The sequence below is a fragment of the Mesoplodon mirus genome (assembly GCF_964341445.2).
Source record: "Mesoplodon mirus genome assembly, contig: SUPER_3_unloc_2, whole genome shotgun sequence".
Classification (NCBI taxonomy): Eukaryota; Metazoa; Chordata; class Mammalia; order Artiodactyla; family Ziphiidae; genus Mesoplodon; species Mesoplodon mirus.
The window spans coordinates 104,970-112,949 of NW_028295808.1; positions in this window are offsets into that span (position 1 = coordinate 104,970).

The window sequence follows — 7,980 nt, forward strand, 5'->3', positions numbered from 1 at the left end:
TAACACACAATGTCAGCCCCAGGAGAGAGAAAACACTCCAATGAAGCAAGCCAAAGACACAAGTTTTAAACAAGGTCAAGTGATGTGTAGACCATCAGCTTCCAGCTCCTGAATAACAACACATGTTTCCCTCGTCCTAGACACCCAAGAGTACGTCTCCTCTCTTGGGCACAAGAATCTCTCGAGTTACATATGTGTAATAAAGAGTGGACCCAGCTGGCCTACTCACAATGACCAAATTGTGTTGATCGTACTTTAAACCAATACATCGCTCCACGCTGAAGTTGCAATAAAGGATATATTGGCTTTCTAGACATGAATGAGACGCCTTGCTGGATATACTCCAGGAAGGCCAGAGAAACTGGCTTCTAATCCATACGGAACAATTCACTGGTGAATTTCTTTCAGGATAGCCCATGATTTATCTAGACTACAATCTTTACATATCTGGATCCTTCAAACTAGACAAAGGGAAAATCCGGCCTTCAAGCCTCAGTTAGACATGTGGAATGGCAGCACCAATGGTAGCACCAGCTGACAACTGGTGGTCCCTGACCTGTATCTTCTGAGATTAGAACACAGTGCGGTAGATGACCAATTCATGTGTTGAACAGAAGAAGACCTCCCACAGGGCAGTGTAGCTGTTCGTTACAGGTATGGCACTTAGGGCTAAGTACCAGAAGGACTACAAGAAAAAATGAAAAACAAGGAACACATGAAGCATATATGATAAGGGGGCACCACAGTCCAGAACACGAGCTCTGGAATCACACAGGCTTGCTTCGAATCCCGGCTAAGCCACTACCATCTGTATACCCTGAAGAACAGTGCAAGGTTTAAGTGTTGTCTGACCAAATTTCAAAAAAGAAGTGGAGAAAGAACCTACCTGCCAGGAAGGGACATCGTGGGGTGCAGCATGCAGTCGGATCAGGGCTCTGCATCTCCTGCTCAGAAACCTTCGCCACCTGGCTCACGGTGATGCTGGCAGCTGAGCAGCCCTGGAGAAGGCGATCCTGTCTCCAGGTCTCGCAGAGAAGCTGGGGAGGTCCGCGGAGGAGGTGGCCCACGCCCTGGCAAGCTCTGGGTGCCTCCTGCCCTCAGCTCTGAGCAGCCTCTGGACTCTGGGCCCCATAGTGGGGAAGGGCTGGCCGATACATACGTGCAGCTGAGGGGCCTGCAGAGCCGGTGCCCAGGCAGGGTGAGCTCTGAAGGAGAAGGCCTCCACAGTCCCCAACAGTCTCTGCATGGTGGCCCATCCCGTGCCAAACACCTGCCACCCACAGCGAGAAGACCCAGCCACTAGAAAGTCCAGAAGGGGCCCCGCCTTTTGCCTTTGGGCTGGGGTTTCTCCACCAGCTGGGCTCGCATGTGCCCCCTGACTCACCCCCTGCCCCGCCCGCCCTTTCTCTGTGACACGTACAATGGACATGTCAGAGAGGCAGGCGGAGCCGTCAGATATAAAAGGAGTGAGAAGCTCTCCCACTGTCACTCTCTGCTCTCAGATCAGGCACACAGCAGCTCTGATATGGAACCCATGGACACCACACCTCCTTCCCACGCCATCATCTACCATTCTGCTCCTGTTTTCCCCAGCACCCCATTTACGCCTTTGCCGGGCATCGGTGCTTCAGCAGGCAGCACGTCTGACCCCGAACCTATGGACACCACGCCTCCTTCCCATGCCGTCATCTTCCGTTCTGCTCCTGTTTTCTCCAGCACCCCATTTACGGCTTTGGCGGGCATCAGTGCTTCAGCAGGCAGCACCTCAGACCCCGAACCTATGGACACCACACCTCCATCCCACGCCGTCATCTTCCATTCTGCTCCTGCTTTCTCCAGCACCCGTTCACGGCTTTGGCGGTCACGGCGTTGACGGGCATTGGTGCTTCGGCAGGCAGCACGTCTCACACCAAAGCTACGGACACCTCACCTCCTTTACAGGCTGACAAGACCCAACAGATAGACCAACACTTCAAAGTTATGACAGAAAGTTGAGTAAGGTATACATTTGCAATTTCATTTATTATTATTAAAAAGCACAACTGTAGTGCTTAGACTATAACAAGTACTAATCTAAGTTCTTACCAAATATTAACCCACATATTCCTCATAATGGCAACCCTATAGGCAGGTAATGTTCTTTTTTTTTTTGTGGTACGCATGCCTCTCACTGTCGTGGCCTCTCCCGCTGCCGATCACAGGCTCTGGACGCGCGGGCTCACGGGCCCAACCGCTCCACGGCATGTGGGATCCTCCTGGACTGGGGCATGAACCCGTGCCCCCTGCATCAGCAGGCGGACTCCCAACCACTGCACCACTATGGAAGCCCGGCAGGTCATATTCGTAATATTCACTTTTGGGGGGAAACTGAGGCCCAGAGACGTTGAATAGCTTGCCTAATGCCACACAGTAAGTAGGTGGCAAAAACCCAGGGGTAAAACCAGACCGTCTAGACTTTCATCACTTTGCTGCGTCACCTTATTATAAGTTGTGGTTAGGGAAGGGACTAAATTGGCAAGACTCTGAACTCAAAGGAGAAGGGAGAAATGAGACAATGAGTGATCCTAGAAACTAGAGAAGATTTAGGCTCAGAAATTTCTGATGATGAGACCCGGGAGATCAAGAACTTGGTTGGAATACTAACTTGGGGTAGTATCTGAATCCATTGAGAAATGGTTTTGTTTTGTGTAAAATTTAGAAAGGCCAGTTGGATGAAGATTAATGAAGAAAAAAGAAGGAAGGAAAAGGAAAAGGTGCCTTAAGTGAGACATAACCACTTCACTCTAAGTACTAGGGGTGTGGTCCTGTGGGAAAGGATGGAGCTCTCTCTACCAGGTTTGTCACCAGGATGAACAAGGAGAAACATGGCAAGCATTGTACTCGTTTTGATGATCCCTCAAAACCACGGCTTCAGTTTCCAAGAATGACCTACGGTAGCATAACTACTGTGTGTCAGACATGCCACTAAGTGTGTTTCCAGTCACACATTTTAATTGGAGAAAAGGATCAATAGTCTATCTACCTCAGATCACACAGAGGGTGGGGGAGCCCGTTTTTAAACCATCTGCCTCCAATTCCAGGTGCCAGGAGCCAGACTCAGCCTACAGGTCTCTTCTGCTCACCTGGAAGTGAAACCATGTGTCACGATTAGTGAAATCCTGTCTTCACTCATCAAGGTACCTTGAACACTTGCACGTCCTCCAAGTAGCATGTAGCATAAGCAAAACGATGTTTGCCCCGGTATTGTCCAGGAACTTGGAATCAGCTGTGCCTAGGTAGGCGGGGCTGGTTTAGAGTGGAGAGGACCACCGATCTTCCACCTGGGCAAGTGCCTTTTGGCCTTCTGCCATCAGAGGGCCAAAAACTCCAGCCTGAGAATGTGCTGAGCCCTGTAGCCTATTACACCAGCTCAGAACAATGAGGAGCACATCTTTGTCCAATCACCTTGCCTCAAGCTCCCCATGACCCATACTGCCCTGCTTCTTTATTCTTTATCCCACAGATACCCCAAGCCCCTTGCTTTCGGGAAGGAGGATTGGAGACCTATTTTCACGTCACTTCCTCGCATGGCTGCCCTGTGAATAAACCTCCTCTTTGCTGCAAACCTCAGCATCTCACTGTTTTGGCTTGCTGCGCCTCAGACACAATGGTTGGGAGCAGTGGTAAAGGTCCCTTGCCTGTAAGGGAAGCTGGTGCCTAGTAGTCACTTTGTGGATGTTTTCTCCTCCCGGGGGGCAGACGTCCTGCTCTTCCGGAAAGGGAGAAATGCAGGAGCTGGACCCTTGCCCTCAGCATCACCGTCACCTAGGAGCTTCTTAGCAGGACAGAATCCAGGCCCCACCCAGAACTACTGAATACCAGCCTGCATTTAACAAGATCCCCAAGGGAGGCACACCCATGTGAAATTTGGAGAGGCACCAAGCTGTCATCCTCTTCTCCGCAGCTAATGAAAACCAAGCAAAGATTCATCCCAAGCCTACTCTGCCTCAGTCAATTGGATATCATATGAGCTCATTTAATCCTCCCCAGAACCTGCAAATGAGACTGCACATGCCACGGAGCAACTAAGACCGTGCGCCACAACTACCGAGCCTGCGCTCTAGAGCCCGTGATCCAAAACTACTGAAGCCCACACACCTACACTCCATGCTCAGCAACAATGAGAAGCCACCCCAATGAGAAGCCTGCGCACTGCAACAAAGAGTAGCCCCTGCTCACTGCAACTAGAGAAAGCCCGCACACAGCAATGAAGAGCCTATGCAGCCAAAAATAAATAAATAAATCTGTTAAAAAATAAATCGTGTTTTACTAACTTACTAAAAGGCAATGAGTAAATCTGAGCAAGAATTCAATGCCAAATCTGTCACACTGAAGTTTAAGCAAGTACTTGAGATTAATAAAAACAGCACTAAATTAAAAGTTCAGAGATATTTTTTATTTCATACACTTTCACTAACACTCTTTGGAGATAAATCATTTCATTTATATGGGCCTTCGTTTTTACAACTATAACAGTTGGAAGCTTGACTAGATGATCTGTATGTAGTTTTCCAATTCTAAAATGTTCCACTAATTTGGATTCCTACAATAATTGCTCTTGCAATACATGCATGCTGCCACCAAGTAGCAGTAGAGACTACTAGTTCCTTTTTTATCCCTAGTGGGGAGTGCATTTTGATATCAGACTTATCCGTCAATAGTACAACCTGTTAGTGAAACTATAAAATAACAGAATAATCTGGTATTCTCTCCTGCAAAGCAGAAGCTTTACATTGTGTCTGTGAGTCGTATCAGAATCACCGGTAGGTTTTGACACACAGAGGAAATCCAGAACCCACTGAATGAGAATCTTCAGAGACAGGACTTGGGCTTCTGGATTCTGGGGCTCCCATCATTTGTATATTTTATTTCATTTTATTTTTTGCCTATGTACAATATTAGTCACATCCTTTTGAATCTTTAAAAGTTTCTTTTTGTTTTAAATTTTAGAATATTCCATAATCTTCACCTACTTTTCATAAGGTGTTATCTGTTATGTTTATTCGATCTTGTGCTTCTCCTGGTTAAGACTTCATTATTTTTTTTTTCAGGGCCCTGCCTCATGTCTTGGAGGATCTTATTTCCCTGACCTGGGATTGGACCCCAGGGCCCCAGCAGTGAAAGCGCCAAGTTCTAACCACTGGAAAACCAGGGAATTCCCAAGGCTTCGTTTAAAATGACTTCTTTTCCCACTCTAATTCATTCCTGGGATGAATTTCATGTTTGAACATTAAAGCAACCTGGCATTACCGAAATAAAGCTACTTTGATTCTGATATATGATTGTTTTACATACCATGGGTACGGTTTGTGCTTCTCTTTACACATTTTGCATGCATTTTCAAAAGAGAAACTGGCCTGTGATTCTATTCTTGTAATATTCTTTATAGATTTTGTTTTGTTTTGTTTTTAAGATTCTATACTTTATTTTTTATTTATTTATTTGTGGCTGCATTGGGTCTTCATTGTTGCACGCGAGCTTTCTGTAGTTGTGGTGAGCGGGGGGCTATTCTTTGTTGTGGTGAGTAGGCTTCTCCTTGCGGTGGCCTGTCTTGTTGTGGAGCACGGGTTCTAGGCATGCAGGCTTCAGTAGTTGTGGCACACGGGCTCAGCAGTTGTGGCTCGCAGGCTCCAGAGCGCAGGCTCAGCAGTTGTGGCACGTGGGCGTAGCTGCTCCACGGCATGTGGGATCTTCCCCCACAAGGGCTCAAACCCGTGTCCCCTGCATTGGGAGGTGGATTCTTAACCACTGCACCATCAGGGAAGCCCTTCTTTTTACTTTTGATCTGAAGCTTATGTTGGCCTTATAAACACTTTGAGCAATATATAGTTTTCTGTTTCCTGGAAGATTTTTATGTAAGATAACCAATACTTCTTCCCGAAATATTTGGAAGAAGTTACGTGGAAACCCATTTATCCCTGGAAATCATTTTCTGTAAAGGTACTTAACTATACAAACAACTTTTTGAGTAGATACAGGTGTTTTAGATATTTTTTCTTTGTTGGGTTAGTCTTGTTAGGTTGCATTTGTTAAGAATGTGTAATTTTGGATGAATTTTCAAATTTATAACTATAAAATTATCATAATTTTAACAGCTTTATTGGGATGTCATTTACATACCATAATTTCAACTCTTTTATGTATACAATTCAGTGGTTCTTAGTGTAACCACTAAAAGACTTGTGGAACCATCACGACAGTCCAATTGTAGATTTTTGTCCCCTCACAAAAAACCCATTACACATTAACAAGGTTTTTTCATTCTCCTCAACCCTCTCAGCCCTAGGCAACGACTAATCGACTTCCTGTCTCTACAGATTGGCTATTCTGGGCACTTCATATAAATGGCACCATACAATATGTGATCTTTTGTGATTGGCTGCTTTAACTTTACATAATGCTTTCATGGTTCATTCATGTTGTAACATGGATCAATATTTCATGCCTTTTTAGAGCTGAATGCTATTCTATTGTACGGCTATTCCACATTTTGTTTCTTCATTTATCAGATTGACATTTGAATTATTTCCACCTTTTGTTTTTAGAAATAGGTTTCCCTGAACATTCACGTACAAGCTTTTGTGCAGACATAAGTTTTCATTTCTCTTAGGTATATATTTAGTAATGGAACTGCTGGGTCATAGGGTAACTCGATGTTTAACACTTGCAGGAACTCTCAAGCTGTTTTGTAAAATGGCCGCGCCATTTTACATTCCCACCAGCAATGTATGTGGCTTTTAATCTCTTTTCTTACAGCCTAGCATGTCGTCTATGCTGGGAAACGTTTCACATGTAGTTGAGCAGGATGAGCATTTTACTGTTCGGTTGAGTATTCTCTAGACGTTTAGTAGGTCTTGTTTATTCATAGTCTTGTCCAAGTCTTCTATATCGTTGTTGATCTTCTGCCTAATTGTTCTATCCATTATTGACCGTGGAGTACTGAAGCCTCTACCTAATATTGTGCAATTATCTATTTCTTCCTTCAATTCTTCATGGGTGTTGGTATTTTCTTCTTCATGTACTTTGGTTTTATCTTATTCAGGGCAAATATGTTAAAAATTTTGGTATCTTCCCTTTTTTATCATAAAATGTCCCTTTTCATATCTAGTAACTCTTTTGTTTGTTTTAAAGTCTATATTTTCTGGTATTAGTATAGCCACTTCAGCATGCTTATGGTTGCTATTTGCATGCACCTCTTATGTTTCACTGAACTTTGTGAGAAGGCAGGGCCTGGGAGCTGCGGCCTCACACACGGGCTCCAGAGGAAGATGTGTGTGACACACCTCAAACTGACCCAAAACACGGAGCAAAACCAGCCATCTAGAGGTCTAAAAGAGAGCCACTGCAGCTACTCGCCCATAGGTCCAAGGAAAATAAATTCTTGTTTATGTAACTGAGTTTTGGGGCGATTCCTTCCAAAGCATTATCACAGCAAGAGCTGACTAACACCACATCCTCCAAATCATTGTTATGTAAATGGCTGCCACCAGGCCTACATGTAAGGTAATTGTGTACTCAAAATGTGAGAATTCTTGAACTCTTGGTGCCTCTCCAACACAATGTACATGGCTAAATTTCCGCCAGTAAGTTCACTAATATACCACAAAGATCTCCCTAAACTTTTATTAAATGCAATGCAAAGTTCTTTCTTTTCATTTTCTGCTTTGGCATAGTTAAAATGCTTTTTATCCATGTAAATCGGCTCTTGCTCTTTGGCTTCTGTGGTTAGAGTCTTTTGAACTCTTTGGCTTTTCAGCTCCTAGGCTGTAACGTTTGAATCAGCAAATGCCCCAAGGAGAAAAGCTGCAGCAAATGTCAAGCTTGCGTCTGTGTTTCCCTTCTCTCCACAACTTGGCCCACATGTCTTGGTGTCTCTCCAACATTCAGATGCCAGAGAACACATGTGTTCTTACTTTATCCAGGTTTTCTAAAATTTCTTTA